Here is a 17,724-nt window from a genome sequence, read left to right on the forward strand (position 1 = left end):
ATTTCAGTTTTCTTATGATTAGTGTTTCTACTGTATATCTTTTTCAATCCTTTTACTTTTAATCTATCACTATATGTTTCAAATGTATTTCTCATAGACAGTTTACAGTTAGGTCTTGCTTTATTCTCCAGTCAGGTGATCTCTGCCTTTTAATTGATGTGCTTAGTCCATTTACAGCTAGTATAATTACTGATATGCTTAGATTAAGTCTGCTCTCTTGCTATTTGTTTTTTATTTATCTCCTCTTTTGTAAATTATTTTTTCTTCTTTTCCTGCCTTCTTTTGGGATATTTGAGTATTTTTTAATCATTTTATCTTCTCTATTGTATTTTATTAGTTATGCCCCTGTTTTAGCTTTTTAGTGGTTACTGTAGGGGTAACAACACCCAGCTTTAACTTATCACAGTCTACCTTCAAATACTATTATACTATTGACCTTACAATGATATACTTCCATTTCTTTCTTCCAGTCCTTTGTATTATTGTCAGACATTTTACTTCTGCATATATTTTATATACCCACAATACATTGTGATTATTTTTGTTTTAAACAGTTAATAATATTTTTTTAATTTATTTTATATTTACCCACATATATACCCTTTCCAATGTTCATTCCTTTCAATTTTCCACTGGTATTATTTTCTTTGGCCTGAAGAATTTCCTCTACAGTTTTTTGTAGCCCAGATCTGCTAGCAATAAATTCCCTCACTTTTGTTTACATGAAAGGGTCTCCCTTTTGCTTTCATTTTGAAGGTTATAGTTTCTGGATGAAGAATTCTAAGTTGACAATGTTTTTTGTTTGTTTGTTTTACTTCAACACTTCTCTTCTGGCTTGCTTTGTTTCTGATTTTAAAAATCAGCAGTCATTCTTATCTCTGTTCCTTTGTATATAATATGTCTTTTTCCCCCCTCTGGCTGCTTTTAAGATTTTCTCTTTATCATTGGTTTTCAGCAACTTAATTATGATGTTCCTTGGTGTGATAGTCCTGTGTTTGTCCCTCTCGGGGTATATGAGATTTCTTGGATCTGTGAGTTTAGAGTTCTTACCTAATTTGGAAATATTTCAACTATTATTTCTTCAAATGTTTTTCTTTGCTACAGTCTTTTTCTCTTCTCCTGCTGAATTATACTTCTTGATATTGTCCCACAGGTCACTGGGGCTCGGTCCCATTTTAATTTTTCCTCTATGCTTCAGGTTGTATAATTCCTATTGCCCATTTTTCAGATGCACTGATCTTCTGTAGTGTGTAAGCTGCTGCTTTTAAGCCCATCCAATGAAATTTTTAATTTTGTTTCAGATAATGTATGTTTCAGCTCTAGAAGTTATAATTTTTTTTTTTTTTTTTTTTGGTGAGGAAGGTTGGCCTGGCGCTACCATCTGTTGACAATCTTCCTTCTTTTGCTTGAGAAAGATTGTCCCTGAGCTAACATCTGTGCCTATCTTCCTCTATTTTGTATGTGGATTGCTGCCACAGTGTGGCTTGCTGAGCGTTGTGTAGGTCTGAGCCTGGGATCCGAACCTGCGAAACCCAGGCTGCCAAAGCAGAGCTCGTGACCTTAACCACTACGCCACCGGGCCAGGCCCTGTATGATTCTTTTTTTATTCTTCTATTCTCTCTATTGAGATAGCTTATTTGTTTTCAATTTTTTTTGTGTTTTCCATTACATCCTTGAATGTATTTATAAGAGCTGTTTTAAAGTCCTTTTCTATTAAGTCTATCATCTTTGTCAATTCTAAGTCTGTTTCTGTTGACTGATTTTATCCTAGTTATGAGTTACAATTCCTTGCTTCTTTACATGTCTAATAATTTTTTATTGGTTCTGGACGTTGTGGTTAACATGCTATTGAGTTTCTAGATTTTCTTGTCTTCCTTCCAGGAGTATTCTATTCCACCAGGCAGTTAATTTATTTGTAGATCAGCTTGATCCTTTCAAGTCTTGTTTTAAAGCTTTGTTAAGATGGTTCTAGAGCAGAATTAGACAAAGTTTTTCTTTCAAGGGCCAGATAATAAGTATTTTGGGCTCTACAGGCTATATACAGTCTCTTTTGCATATTCTTTTTTTTTTTTTTTTACCCCTTTTTAAAAATGTAAAATAACATTCTTTACTCAAAAGCCATGCAAAACCAGGCTTTGGGTTGGATTTGGCCTGTGGGCCAGCTTTACCAACCCCCGTTCTAAAGAATTCTTTATTCTAGGGCTACTGGAGCCATACATTTATAGTATGGCCTTCCTGAGGTCTCTATTAAATGCCTGCTATCAAGTCAGAGCTATTGAGTGTCTGCGATTTCACCCTACTTGTAAGCCTGCAACAGTTGCCTGGATGCTGGCAGAAGATGTGAGACTCCTAGGTCAGAGACAAAGGACTTTATTACTCACAGCACAGCAGCATCATAAGCTTCTTATTCTCATTGATTTCCCTTGCCCCCAAACCTCATGGGGGCAAAGCAAAGTGGGTCCAAGTGGATGTTACACACACAGTGGGTTTGTATCACAGCTGAGGAACTCTGAGCTTAGGAAACCTCCCATCTTATGAGATAGCTGCTAGCAAACCTGCCAAGACTTTGCCCTGGAAGAAGCCATTCTCCTTATTATCCTGGTCAGGAAACAAATCTTCCTTTGTCCTGGAGAGTGCCACTATACTTTCCAAAGGCTGTTGACTATATAAACATTCTTGGAAAGATAGTCCAGGACAAAAGTTGTCACATGACAGGGAGAAATGCCATGGAAGATTATCTCTTGGCACTCACAGTTCAAGAGATCTCTCTACTGGTTGGAATTCAAATGCTTCCCAGCCCTGTGGAAATGTTGCTCAAGTCTCAGATCCCCAGTAGTTCTTTCTCTCAGAGTTGTTCTTCTCCCAGAAGTTGTTTTGCCTGGCCTTATGGGGTCTTACCTTATGCATGTGCATCTTAATATTCAAACAAACACTCAAGATGACTCTTATGCAGCTTTCTGGAATTCTGTCTCTGCACGTCTTTTTCCTCTCTGGTACTCTTGTTTCTCAAATTGCAGTCACCTTCTTGAGTTCCAGTCTGTCTTAAACTTGGCAAAATCACTGTGCTCTGCTTGAGTTCTCCCTCTTTGCATGTCAGTCCGCAGAGAGCCTCCAGGCAGAAAGCTGGGGCATTTGTGGAAGTCAGCTCATTTGTTTTCCTTCTCCCAGGGATCACAGTCTCATACTGCCTGTTGTTCAGCTTCCGAAAATGGTTGTTTGGTTTACTTTGTCTATTTTTATAAAATATATTTTTATAGCAGAAGAGCTAGTCTGGTACCAGTTACTCCATCATTCTTAACTATCTTTTTTACCATTAATTTCTTTATGTGTTTTGGAATTTTGATTTGCACAATGACTTTGAATGGGAAATATTTCTGTCATCTTTTATTATTCCATCTCTAATTTGATGAATATTTCCATCTACCTTTATCCCCATTCCATGCCCCAGTCCAGAACAAGATCTTAAAATGGCTTTCAGAGGGCTCCTTCTCCTTATCAATATTAGGAATATGGCTAATCAAGTAACTGAGCCAGCTGGAATCTCAGTTCATTTGCTGTAGTGATGTTTTTCTTTTGTCCTTTTGCTTTCATGGGTCTACTGCTTCCCATAAATCCACAGCTCCAGGCAGTATATTGGCAGTAGTTTTATTCAGCATCCTTTCATGGAGCTGGGGAAAGTCGGGTGACCAATCACTGCTGTTTGCCTGGAACTAAGGAGTTTCCTGGGACTTGGAATTTTTGGAGCCAAGACACAGAGAGTCCTGGGAAAAACAAGATGGACGATCTGCCCCAGTTCCTGGCTTTCAGTAAAGATGCTGGCTTTTGTCTCCACCTTAAGTAGAGCATTTTAGCCCCAGTATTCCACCGGAGCTGAATTTCCAGTTGCCACAGCTGCTTCAAAACCCAGACCCTGATAGGCTGCAGCTTTAACCCAGCTCATTGCTTGGCATTTCTGTTGTGTTTCTGGTCCACAAAGATGTTTATCTTGTTTTCTGAGCCCAGCAATGACCTTTTGGTTTTCTCTTTTTCTATTTTATCTGTCATTACCATGTATTTAGAGCATAAAGGATGAATTGAAGCATGAATTCACTGTGCCATCTTGACTGGAAATTCTTCTGATTCTTTTTCAATTTGATTTTGTGTTAGTTTAGGAAGTAATGTAATTTAACAGCCTGCTTTCTTTAGAAACCCTCCTAGCCCTTCCTGTCATTTTTAGGGATCCCAGATCACAGAAATTCAGGTGAAATGTAGTCACTGTCCATATAGGGGTTCTGTTCTTTTTGGGGGGGTCCTCGTAACTCAGTACTTGAGTTAGAATAGCATCCTAGCTTTGCTCCATCCTACATCTTCCGATTGATGAAAATGGTGTCAAACATTGTTTTACCATCATCCTCACCTCCACTTCTGGCTACTCTTGTTTTCTTGTTCCCCCATTCTTGAAGAGGCAGAAGGAAAAAAGTTGAAAGGAGGTTAGGGCAGTGGTTTCCAACCTCTTTGAAACTGACGGTTCTTTTTTTATGTAACCCGTAATCTGTTTTTAGAGAACGTATGGATTTTCAGACCCTTTTAATAGCTTTGGAGCTCTCCCAAAGAGTTACTACCCCTGAAATTGTGCAAAAGGAGCAGGAAAATTCATTCTACTTCCTTGTTTGCCTTAAACTATGCTTCATCTATATTCTTTTAGATGTGAAGATTTTTTTAAACAATTTTGAGTCTTTTGCTCTTCCATTCTGTTGACAATAACAATCTAGTTAATTGTCTTGCAGACTTGCATTGTGATTTATAGTAAGCATTTTAAATATTTCTACTGGATTAAAGAGTTTTTGAACAGAGAGGTTTTCACATTTCAAACCTAAGTATCTAAATATCATGCAAACCAAGCTTCTGTCAGAATACAAAACTAGTGAAGCAGCAAAAATACTTCCCGGAGCAAAGTAGTTCGCACTAACCATCTTAGCTCTACTTAGAAAAATATTCCCATCGCTCAGCTTTGGTTTCCTGTTTTTAATTGAAGTGGTAGAAATGCGTATGTGGCCATTCTCATTGAGACATTTAAAAACCGGTATTGCATGGTATCATCTTTAAGAGCCAGTCTATTTTTTTTTCTTCAAGATTAACCCGGAGCTAACATCTGTTACCAATCTTTCTCTTTTTTCCCTTTTTTTTTCTTCTCTCCAAAGCCCCCCAGCACACAGCTGCACATTCTAGTTGTAGGTCGTTCTGGCTGTGCTGTGTGGGATGCCGCCTCAGCATGGCTTGACCCAGCCCTAAGTCCACACCCAGGATCCGAACTGGCAAAACCCCGGGCCGCTGAAGCAGAGCTTGCGAACTTAACCTCTTGGCCACAGGGCTGGCCCCAGAGCCAGACTTTTTTTTTTTTTTGAGGAAGATCAGCCCTGAGCTAACATCTGCTGCCAATCCTCCTCTTTTTGCTGAGGAAGACTGGCCCAGAGCTAACATCCGTGCCCATCTTCCTCTACTTTATAAATGGGACGCCTACCGCAGCATGGCTTTTGCCAAGCGGTGCCATGTCCGCACCTGGGATCCGAACTGGCGAACCCCAGGCCGCTGAAGCAGAACGTGCAAACTTAACCCCTATGCCACCGGGCCGGCCCCAGAACCAGACTATTTTTAACAAAAATAAAATAAATACGTGAGTTAAACTGCTCACATGATGAAATCAAATATTTTCTGGGAGATAATTTAGTAAAAACCAAATGATTCAAGAAATCATTACCTTATTGTTTTGTTTGTTTTGTTAAAGAATCTAGTTGGAAAACGCCTTGTTGGGGTATCTTAAAATGACTCCGTAGGTAGCTGGTCTGTGATTCCTGACTGGGCGTATGGAAAAGTTACAAAATGAAATGGAGAACTGTCATTTAGAAATTGAGAACACACTTTACTTATTTAACTGGGACTAAATACTGCTGGAGCAAATTTTGTGCTAAAATTAGACATTGGGGTTGGTCCAATAGCAGCACAAGTTATAATCCTTTAGAAATCATAGTCTGTTGGTTCAAATCAGGACACTGCAATGTGAGACTATAAATCACTTATGCCATGTTCTTATGAGACCGTTATACCATGGCTGTCTCCATTACAGGACAGTGGAGTTACCAAAGTTAGAATTACTTCTACCTAAAGGTTGAGTTTTGTTTTATTTTTTGCTTTTCTTTCATATATGAGAAGGTCCTCTGAAAATGATATTTAATTTCCTAACACTCTGGCCTCATGACCCCCTCACACATAAAATACATAGGTACATTGGGAAGCATGTATTAGGTGAGTACTGTGGACAGCGTACTAGAAAATTAGAAAATTAATGAGAAAGGTAATGTGGATGGTGGAAAGAGAATGGGTCTTGGAGTCAGACGTACCTGCCTGTGAATCCTGGAGAAATCACTTAATTTCTCTGGGCCTTGGCTTTCTTATCTGGTTGAAAAAAAAAAAGCAGAAAATGTCAGGTGCTGAGAAAATGTCCCCCCCCCCCCACCACTATGAGAAGACATTTAGATAGACAGATAGAATTTAATTCAGTTAATGTTTACTATATGCCAGGCATTGTGCTACACATTATCTCCTTTAGTCTTGACACACCCCTGAAGTGCTGGAGTTTATACTGTCCTTCTCTATGTCTTTAGGCCTTGCTTGCCGAAAGGTGCGTGCCTAAAAAGTGGCAGAACCAAGAGTAGGGCCCAGTGCTCTTAACCACTATGATTTCAGCCTCACAAAAAGCAAAACCTCTTAGAGATATCCTACCAATTTAATGCTGTCAGAAATGTCAGGACAAACCATTCATTTCTCATCATATGTAAATTTTTTTTTTACCAAATTTAATTTTGATGCATGTATTAGCTTGTTAGAACTGCCATAACAAAATACCACAGACTGGGGGGGCTTCAACAGCAGAAGATTGCTTTCTCACAGTTCTGGAGGCTAGAAGTCCAAGATCAAGGTGTCAGCAGGTTGGCATTCTTCTGAGACCTCTCTCCTTGGCTTGCAGATGCTGCCTTCTCTCTGTGTCCTCCTGAGAACATCCCTCTTTCTATGTCATCTGTGTCCTATTCGCCTCTTCTTATGAGAACACTAGTCATTTTGGATTCATGACCCCATTTTAACTTAATTACTTCTTTAATGTCCCTATCTCTAAATACCGTCACATTCTGAGGTCTTGGGGCTTAGGACTTCAACATACGGATTTGAGGAGACATAATTCAGCTCATAACAATGCATATGTGTTATATACCATGTGATACCAAGTAAGAAAGAAAATCACTAACCCCTATAGAGTGTTTACTATGTGTCAAACACTGTTCAAAACACTTTACACGTATTTATTTAATCCATATGAGCTAGGTACTATCATATGACTTAGTAAGTAGTAGGCTAGGACTTGAATCCACACAGTCTGACGCCAGAGTCTGTGCTCATCCAGTATTTTATGCTGCCTCTCTCAACCAGAAGCATCCCGTTTGGACCAAAGAAACAAAACACAGTAATGTCTACTGGAGGTAAAATTATGATTAACATCAAAAGTCTGTATATGTTTAATTAACAATTACTAGGCTATCAAACATGAAATATAATGAAGCAGCTTTCATTTATTCCTTTGTTATGGCACAAGTAATAAATCAGAGTTACTTAGAAAATGGCAAAGAAAATTCTAAGTAAAATTTGTAGCATTCATCTCTGCATAATAAAGTTAATTAATACAAGTATTTTTCTTCTAAACCTTCAAAAGCAAATAGTATGCACAATGAAGTATTAACATTTGAAGACCTAGGACCCATATGCTTCACTTCTGCTTTTTCTCCTAAGCGGGCATGATTCCTGCTTCAGCCCGTCTTACTGAAGCAAAAACGTTCCATGTCTGGAGATGGGCTCAGGGATAGCACTGTGTTCCTTCCAGCCCCTGAACTAAGTCGACAGAAGCAAGCACTTTTTGGAGCCAGAAGTGACTAGGAAAGAAAATCGTAGACTGTCTCCACCACTTCCAGAGTCCCCAGACAGTTAAGAAGGAAGGTAGGGCTCCTACTGCACAAAGGAATAGGATTTGAGACAGTGTAGTTGGGTCTCAAAGGACAGTGTTCCTCAGCTTACAGCTGGTTTAAACCCAAAGTGAAAAGAAGAATAGATTTGGGGTTAGGACACACTGCCGTGGTGCTCTTTTTGCCGGTCATTGTAGTGTGTTCACAGAGCCTCTGCCTTCGAGATGCTTACAGTCTGGCGACTGGGGGATTTACAAAGATGAAATAATGAGAACACTATTATTCTGTTAGTTGAATTGCTCATTGAAATTATCTCAGTTCTCTAAACAGGTTTATAAGAACGTGTCTTAACAGAACTCAGTGCTTTGCATTTCACAGCATGCTCGTTGTTCTTAAGGCTGCTCAGACTACAACAACATACTCTGTGGACCACTGACCCTTCCAGAATTGTGTCATGCCTAATTGAGCTGGGAGATCATGCCACTGTTAGCCTCAGGCCTCCATAGACTCCAGCCTGGCTGGAGGCCTTGGAGCAAGCTTAAGTGGTTCTAAGTGTCTGGCTGGAGTGGGGAGGAGACTGCCAGTGCCCTGCCAAGGCACAGAGCCTGAGAAATGGCTTCAGCTTTTTTTAATCAATGAAATACACATTGTCTGTCTGCATTTTATAAACCTTCAGAGGTAAGAGCTCTACAGAATCCCGAGACCCCCATGCCGTCTTGTGGTAGTAGAAAGAAGTTTTGGAGTCTCACAGGTCTTTATTTGACTTCTGACCCTCCTATATGACTTCAGACAAATTACTAAATTTTATGAGCCTGTTTTATTTTTTAATCTATAAAACAGCCCAGTAACTATGCAGTTACTGTTAACTCTCTTCCTCGCCCTTTTGTGACTTCTCTCAGTCCCTGACATTTTTGAAGAACATCTTTTTCTGATCATAAATGCTCTCTGCTATCAAGGAGGTGAAAACTCTATGGTTTAGGATGTCTGTGGATCCTGAAGAAAACGTGAGGTGGATGGAGTTGGCCTGCCCCTGTCCTACCTGTCCCCAGCTATGTATTTATTTCCTCAGGATAGGATTTCCAGTCAACCAGGGCGAGTCCTTAGAACAGTACAGAGTTCAGTAGGGTCCAGAGTTCTTGGAAATCATCTCAGCGTAGAGAGATCAGCTACCCTTATTTGTACTGAATTTAAAACAAGAAATAATGGCTTAAAGCCATTATGTGGCCTAAAGCCTATGAAAGGTAAGCTTACATGTAACAAAGCATTTTATGAGTTCAGAAACAGTTGGGCAAGGCCATAAACTATCATATTACTAAATTGCTACCATTTCTAATGTTCAAGGCTCCAACTACAAGTTTGTCCTTAGAGATTGCGACGTCCTCTCAGTAATTTGGGTGTACCCACTTGTGCTTGCAGCTAAGGAGCACATAGGGTTTGCTGGTTAGTATGTTGCCTATATTTGAATCCTAAAAATAACCACCTCATGAGAACTGGCTGAGCTTTGTGAAGATTATGCTCCAGTTGGTTAGAAATGGAAGGTACATTTTTCCTCTCCCCTCTTGCCTTTCATTTCTAAGCACATTTGCCTCTACTCTGAAGCAGAGGCGACTATTAGAGCAGCTGCCGTGAGCAGCTGTAGAATCTTCCATGTCATCTGCTCCTCTGCTGTGCAGACTTTGTCCCAGCCTCTGCCCCCAGTTGTCCTTTTCTTCCTTTCAAAATGGCCCACTGCCCTCTTCTGCCCAGTGCCCCGCCTGGGTTCTGGCAGTGTCCCTGCAGTGATTTCAGGGGACTTTGCCTGGTGTCTCCTGGCTTTTACCATTCTGTATAGCGAAAACAAAATTAGCAAAAACATTTTTATGTTATGAAAAACAACTGGAAGGAAAAAAAATATCTATCAGCCAATAAATAGCTGCTTGCTGCTGTCCCCGCCACTTCTGCTTGTCATTTTTGGTGGTGCTCTTTTCAACGTGCTACCACATCGGTACAGTATAAAGCTATAATTTTATATTTGCATGCAGAGACCAGACGATTATGTCTCTTGGAGGGGAACCCCTCCACCGGATTACCTTGATTTATTCATCCTGTTCGCAGTAAACAGCTATCCCAGAGGCCCTTCCCGTAACTGCGCCGGGACTGCTGAGGGACTGTCCGAGCCGCTCCCAGCGTTCCTCTCAGTGCACAATAAACTGCTAACAACCAGCAGCTATGGAACACTTCTTCTTCTGTAATGTATGACTGAGCAGAAGCTTCTCTCTAAGGTAGACTATGGGAGCTAGTGCAGGACAATGCCTTTGCACAATATGTTAAAGTAATTTATGTTCCATGGCTTTTAGAGAAGGGCCAGCTCATTCTGACTGGTTCTTTTAGTGTTGTTTGATTTTGAACACTTAGAAAATGGGCTTGCATTCTTTTTCTCTTTTTGAAGAAGCTATTATGTTGCTTTAAAATATACGTACTTTAGACTTTAGGTAATATATTATCCAAATACTAGTTTACAATAAAATATTATTTAATATATTTGATTTATAACACATTACATGCAAGAAGCTTAGAAAGCAGGTAACAACAAATTATGTGTTTTCTTTTACTATGTGGGCAACAGAATTGTCTGCCTTAAAGAACAATATATATCACCTTTTACCACTGCTCTCTGAAAATAATGTGGGGTTAACAAAATCTAAATTGCACCTGTCAGACTGCCTGTAGTATCTTCAGTTTTCACTGACTGTACTCTCCCTTCTCTCTCTCCGTACCTTTAGAATAATGGACCAGCAGCGCAGTTTCCACAATAAAAACAGAAGTGAAAGAAAGGAAAGAAAGAATTTATAAAATTTCTTTTGGGTCTGTAAGAGAATGGATCCTAGCATGAACAGCATATAAGTATGCAGGCAAAGTATACCTAAAATAAGGCGGTACACACACGCCAGGCTTGATAGGTGGGTGTAGTGTGTGCACGTGCCAAACTGCCCATTTTCTCACATAAATATGGCAGCTTCACTACCTAGCGACAACTGTATTCATGCTTTATTGGGAAAAAAACCCCCACTAAATTGCCTTCTTAAATATCACAACATATAATAAGTGTATCTTTGCTTAGAAGTGTAAAAATAATGTGCTTGCAAATACTTATTAACTAGAACTGAGAGTAAATACTTTGAAGAATAGATAAGAAACTAGAACAATTAGACCTCAGTTGGCCTGGACCAACTGTGAAAATATAGAATCACAGAAGCTCTGAGCTAGAAGGATTTGATTACGCCTCTATAATACAAAAATCTCTCTCTCCTTTTTTTTTTTTTTTTTTTTGGTGAGGAAGATTGGCCCTGAGCTAACATCTGTTGCCAATCTTCCTCGTTTTTTTTTCTCCCCAAAGCCCCAGTATGTAGCTGTATATCCTAGTTGTAAGTCATTCTAGTTCTGTGTGGGATGGTGCCACAGCATAGCTTGATGAGCAATGTGTAGGTCCGCACCTAGGATCCAAACTGGCAAACCCCAGGCTGCTAAAGCTGAGCATGCGAACTTAACCACTCAGTCACAAGGCTGGCCCTACAATCCAAATCTTATTAGAAGCCTGAACCCCTTTGTAACATCCCAGTGAAGTGATCGTTCTGCCGTTGTTCTAAATACTTTTAGTACAGGGATATTCATTACTTACCCATGCGACTGGCCTCACATTCTTCTCATTCAGGAAAGACATAATTACTTATACCTTTACATTCATTTTGTTCTTCTTCTTCCCCTTCAACCCGCATAGAATAAATCTAATCACTCCTACAACCCTTCAAATATTTGAAGACAATCATCATGACTATAACTGGCCTATAACTGAGCCATTGTTAACCAAGTGTCATCTCCTAAACCAGTCAGAGCCAGGATGTTTATGCATCCATACCACCCAGCAGCTGAAATATCCTTGAGGTGGTGGTGCTTCCTAGATGATGGGCCTGTGATGTGGTTGTGCTGTATCGATGAGTTACTGCTAAAAACACTGGAGCCAGTGAGGGGAGGTCCTAAGCCTAGAGAGCCCAGGAAAGAGCCTCAAGTCTTAATAAGGTTGGTGGCAGCAAAGGCACGGACTGTGATGTTTCCCTTGCAGCAACCCAAAAAGTCTTCCTTCCTGTCATTGACATTCAACCAAGCCTTCGATTTTGGAGTTAGGGCCTTGAGCTTCAGTTCCACCACCGGCTCTACCCTGGACGATTGCATGCCCTTGGGCAATCCCCTCCACCATTCCAGAGCTCCCTCTTTGACATGCTGCTTTTCTGCCTAGAAAAGTGGCCCCCTCTCCTGGCCTCAGCTTAGATGTCATTTCTCCAGGAACCCTTCCCTCACTCCCACCCCTACCCTACCCTGAGACTGGCCTCTGTCTTCCATTGCACCCTATACTCACCTCTCTGGTAGCACTTACTTCCTTGTGTTTTAATCACCTGTTTACTTGTCTGTGTCTGCTGTACTAGAAGATCTTTAAGGCCAAGGACTCGGTCTTGGTCCCCAGCACTTTGCCCAGTGCCTGGTGCATACCAGAACTCAGAAGATATTTATTGATAAAGGAAGAAAGGAAAGAGAAGACAAAGAGGGAGAAGACAAAATGAGGAAGCTGGACTACATTACCTAAATAGCCTCTTACAGCTACAACGCCACAATTCCTTGTTCTTAAGTTTCATCTTTAATGTCAACCTCAGAGTTTTAAAAATTCAGGTTTTCTCTAGTAAGAGGATGAGTTTCAAGTGGTTACACCAAATTAGAAAACTGGGGGCTGGCCCCGTGGCCGAGTGGTTAAGTTCGCGCACTCTGCTCCAGGCGTCCCAGTGTTTCGTTGGTTTGAATCCTGGGCACGGACATGGCACTGCTCGTGAAGCCACACTGAGGCGGCGTCCCACATGCCACACTGGAAGGACCCACAACAAAGAATATACAACTATGTACTGGGGGACTTTGGGGAGAAAAAGGAAAAAAATAAAAAATAAAAATAAAAAAATCTTAAAAAACTGTAAGTATATGTTCATACATCTAATACAATTTTAGGACTGAGATTTAGATTTCATTTAATGAGCCCAAACATTATCTTATATATGAGGAGACTGAGGCACAATGAGATTAAGTTATCTGCCCAAACCTACCTGGTTAGTGGGAAGACCAGATTTTTAAACATACCTCTCTTGGCCAGGATCGTTGGTCTCTAGTCTCCTCCCTTTTTGAAAGAGTTGCTACGAACTTGTCTACAAATTGAAGTGACAGACATTTCCCCTTCTATGTTATCCACGACTTTCTGGCTGTACATTAAATTGTGAGAAACCCCCTTCTCTGCCCCTAGACAAATTAATGAAAATTAGTTCTCTTTTCTCCCAGAAATGTCAGAGGGTGCCATAATGCTACACGAGGTGTTCCTGTAAGTTGTTTACTAAATGGAGTTGTAGTCATGTGGATTGCTTTCAGCCAGGTTGGGTATCGAAGCTCAGTGTTCTGGGGTTAAGTCATAGGGTAGTGCTGCCATGAGCCTAGCTTCTTGGCAAGCAGCCCTGAGGTGCAGCTGTAAGGTGACCCAGTTCAGGCTTGAGGCCAGGGTCCAGTGCTCAGTGCCAGAAACCTGAGCTAAACACTGGAACTCATTCCCAGGGCACTGAATTGGTCTCAATTAAGATTTTAGATGAAAAGATTTTTTGTTTGCCCCGAAGAACCACTTCGATTTATAAGCTCATAGGCAAACTGAATGTTTTGCCATTATACTGGGAATACTTTCTAGAGGCCAAACCTTTAAAAAGAAAAAGGAAGAGGAGGAAAGGAAGAAGACTTTATTTAAGAAGTCATGAAATATTTCTTGAAAGCAATAGTTTTCGTAAGATATGCTTCCTGGAGAACCTTTATTTTCCTATGTCTTTGAATATGCTGTGTAAGTTGTAAAACTCCTTCAAATGTAAGGAGATGTTGGAGTGGAAATGGTAGAAGTAGTGGTCAAAGTGATGGTGATGATTGAACCAAACTCTGGACCCATACGGATTTGAATTCAGAGCCCAGCTCCACCATTTACTAGCAGCTGACCTTGGGTAGTGTAGTTAAGCTTGGAGACTGTCTTATATATTGGAGTTTTCAACCTGGCTGCGGTAGAATCATCTGGATGCTTTTAAAAAGTATCCCTGCCTTAACTCAAAATGGATCAAAGACCTAAAGATTAGGCCTGAGACAATAAGTCTTTTGGAAGAAAATATAGGCAGTACACTCTTTGACATCAGTTTCAAAAGAATCTTTTCGGACGCTGTAACTCCTCAGTTGAGGGAAACAATAGAAAGAATAAACAAATGGGACTTCATCAGACTAAAGAGCTTCTTCAAGGCAAGGGAAAACAGGATTGAAACAAAAAAACAGCTCACTAATTGGGAAAAAATATTTACAAGCCACTTATCCGACAAAGGGTTAATCTCCATAATATACAAAGAACTCACACTGCTTAACAACAAAAAAACAAACAACCGGATCAAAAAATGGGCAGAGGACATGAACAGACATTTCTCAAAAGAAGATATGAATATGGCCAATAGACACATGAAAAGATGTTCATCATTGCTAATCATCAGGGAAATGCAAATCAAAACTACACTAAGATATCACCTTACACCCGTTAGATTGGCAAAAACATCCAAAACCAAGAGTGACAAATGTTGGAGAGGTTGTGGAGAAAAAGGAACCCTCATACACTGTTGGTGGGAATGCAAACTGGTACAGCCACTATGGAAAACAGTATGGAGACTTCTCAAAAAGTTAAAAATAGAAATACCCTATGACCCAGCCATCCCATTACTGGGTATCTATCCTAAGAACCTGATATCAGAAATCTCAAGAGTCCGTTGCACCCCTATGTTCATCGCAGCATTATTTACAATAGCCAAGACGTGGAACCAGCCTACATGCCCAGAAACTGATGATTGGATAAAGAAGATGTGGTATATATACACAATGGAATACTACTCAGCCATAAAAAAAGACATAATTGGCCCATTCACAACAACGTGGATGGACCTCGAGGGTATTATGTTAAGCGAAATAAGCCAGTCAGAGAAAGACGAACTCTATATGACTCCACTCATAGGTGGAAATTAGTAGATTGATAAGGAGATCTGATCGGTGGTTACCAGGGAAAAGGGGGGGTGGGGGGAGGGCACAGAGGGGGAAGTGGTGTACCCACAACATGACTAACAAAAATGTACAACTGAAATCTCACAAGGTTGTAATCTATCATAACATTAATAAAAAAAAAAAAAGTATCCCTGCCTGGGCCTCAAATCAGACTCTCTCGGGGTGGGACCCAGGCATAAATATTTTTTGAATGCTCTCTGGTGATTTTAATGTCGAAGACCAATGGCATAATGATTAAAACTTTGGCTCTGGAGTCAAATCACTTGGGCTTAACCTACAGATAAGCCATTTTGTGGAATTTGACCTTGGACAATTTACTTGATCTGTCTGAGCCTCAGCGTTCTTATCTGTAAAATGAGTTTAGTTTAGTCACTGTAGTGTAGAGTTTAGTGTAGGGTTGTTAGAGGATTAAGTTAGGTAAGTTGTGTAAAATACAGCACAGTGCCTACAACATAGTGAGTGTTCAATTATAGATGCTATTTTTATTATTAGTATCCACACTTGCTTTCATTCATGTTGGGTTTAAGGCCCTGTTTGATCCTGTTCACAGTCCTGCAGAGAAGACTGAAAAATCAGAAGTATCTTACTAATGAACATAAAAATAAGTGGAAAATCCTATAGGGATAAAAGTGTGTGTGTAACCTTCTTGTCGGATTTTGAGTGAAATGATGAAGTTCAGGGTCTTCACTGACTCAAACCCCTACAGGACCTTAGTATTTATCATTTCTCCACTTCACAGAGTCTTGTTTAAAAAATAAGCAAAGTGAGAATATATAAGCACAGAGGCATTCAAGGGAGAGACATATTGGAAGAAGCGAAATGGAGGCTGGAGGCCTCTAGTTAGAAAGATATTTCCTGGCTCGACAATCTGTCTCAGTAGTTCTCAAACTCTAGTATACATCAGAGAATCATCTGGTTCTTGTGAAAACACAGATTGGTGAGCTGCACCCCCAGAGATTCTGGGAGTAAGTCTGGAATGGGGCCTAGGAATATGCATTTCTAGCAAGTTCCCAGGTGCCGCTGATGCTGTTGGGCCAGGGACCACACTTTGAGAACTACTGGTGGCCAGACGTGGTAGCTCTTGGTTGTCTATGTTTTCTTTGACCCTGTTAGCTGTGCAGGTTGCTTTCCCATCTACACCCCTACAGAGTTGGCGGGCACCCCAAAATCTCTTTGTCTTCTGATGACCTAGGTACTGCCATGGAACAGAGTGTTGGTTTTCAGTTCAATAGTCTCTTCTCAGCCTCAGGTCTTGAACTGCACTTTCTTCTGCTGCTGCTTGAAGGGTGCTTGTTGTGCAGTCTTAAGCTCCCGTTTCATAGTTCATTTCAGAGAATGGTGGGTGTTCCTCTTTCCCTGCTGACCACCACATACCACCTCATTCCCAATTCCCTCAGGGCTCTTTTTTTTAGAGATTGGCACCTGAGCTAACAACTGTTGCCAATCTTCTTTTTTTTTTATTCTTCTCCCCAAAGACCCCAGTACATAGTTGTATATTTTAGTTGTGGGTTCTTCTAGTTGTGGCATGTGGGACACCGCCTCAGCGTGACCTGACAAGCGGCGCCATGTCCGCACCCAGGATCTGTACCAGCGAAACCTTGGGCCGCCAAAGCAGAGTGCGCGAACTCAACCACTCAGTCATGGGGCCGCCCCCGCTCAGGGCTGTTGCTTATGGAGACAAAGCCCAGATCCAGCAGCACAGAATGAGTGTCCTTCCACAGAGGCCTCTAACTTCTACCTGGCACGGGTCAAACTCAAGAATCTGGGACTTTTGGTTACAGTCTCTACTCCTTTGTTTCAAGGACATTGGGTCACATAGGCAAATCCAGACCAAACTCTGTAACAGTCCTGGGTCACATATGTTACTAGAAACTTGGGATGATAAAGGACTCAATACGCTCACACTGAGCCTTGCCTCAAGACCATCTTGTCCTTCCACCTTCACAATTTCTGTTAATATCACTTTTATCCTAGTTACCCAGCCTCAAAATTTGGGCATAATGATCCCTAATATTTGCTGAGTACTTAATCCTCACAAAAACTGTATGAATGGATACTATTCTATCCATTTTATGTATGAGGAAACTGAGGCTTAGCAAGACTAAGACGTAGCTAGAATATAAGCTCTAGAATCTTTGTCAATTTTCTTCTGTGGTGTAGCCTGAGTGCCTAGAACTGTGCCTGGCCCATACAGGTGTTCAATAAATATTTACGAAATGAATGGAGGGTGATACAACAAACACGTGGGATCTGGGATTTGAAACCAGATCTGTCTCGACCACTGCACCACACCTTCTCTGGCTTCAGCTTTGACATTCCTCTTGTCATCCCACAGACTCATCGCCCAAATCAGTAATGGTCCAAGCAAGTCCATTATCATGATGTTTCTTGCATTTGGCCCCTTTTTTCATTTCTGCTGCCACCAACCTAGTTAGAGTGATTGCTATTTATTTCCTGAACTATTGCTGTTCCTTCCCCACCTGCAGTCTTTACAGGCCCCTGTGTGGCCTACCCAACTTTTACCAGATGGCTTTTTTCTTAAAGCACATTCAATACATCATACCTCTGCTCAAAGACAAGGTAGGTGGTGTGGTATAATGAA

General features: G+C 40.8%; 1 long non-coding RNA gene across 1 annotated transcript in view; it reads right to left on the reverse strand.

Moving 5' to 3' along the window:
* Positions 1 to 10,193, reverse strand: part of LOC139041852 (uncharacterized) — a 32,316-nt gene extending 22,123 nt beyond the window's left edge. Inside the window, exons 1-2 of the long non-coding RNA XR_011497871.1 lie at positions 10,058 to 10,193; positions 6,378 to 6,432 (exon numbers count right to left, since the gene is read on the reverse strand). This is a non-coding gene — a long non-coding RNA (uncharacterized lncRNA). The remainder of the gene's footprint in view (positions 1 to 6,377; positions 6,433 to 10,057) is intronic.
* Positions 10,194 to 17,724: the final 7,531 nt, after the last annotated feature.

The sequence above is a fragment of the Equus asinus genome, chromosome 24 (genome assembly GCF_041296235.1).
Source record: "Equus asinus isolate D_3611 breed Donkey chromosome 24, EquAss-T2T_v2, whole genome shotgun sequence".
Classification (NCBI taxonomy): Eukaryota; Metazoa; Chordata; class Mammalia; order Perissodactyla; family Equidae; genus Equus; species Equus asinus.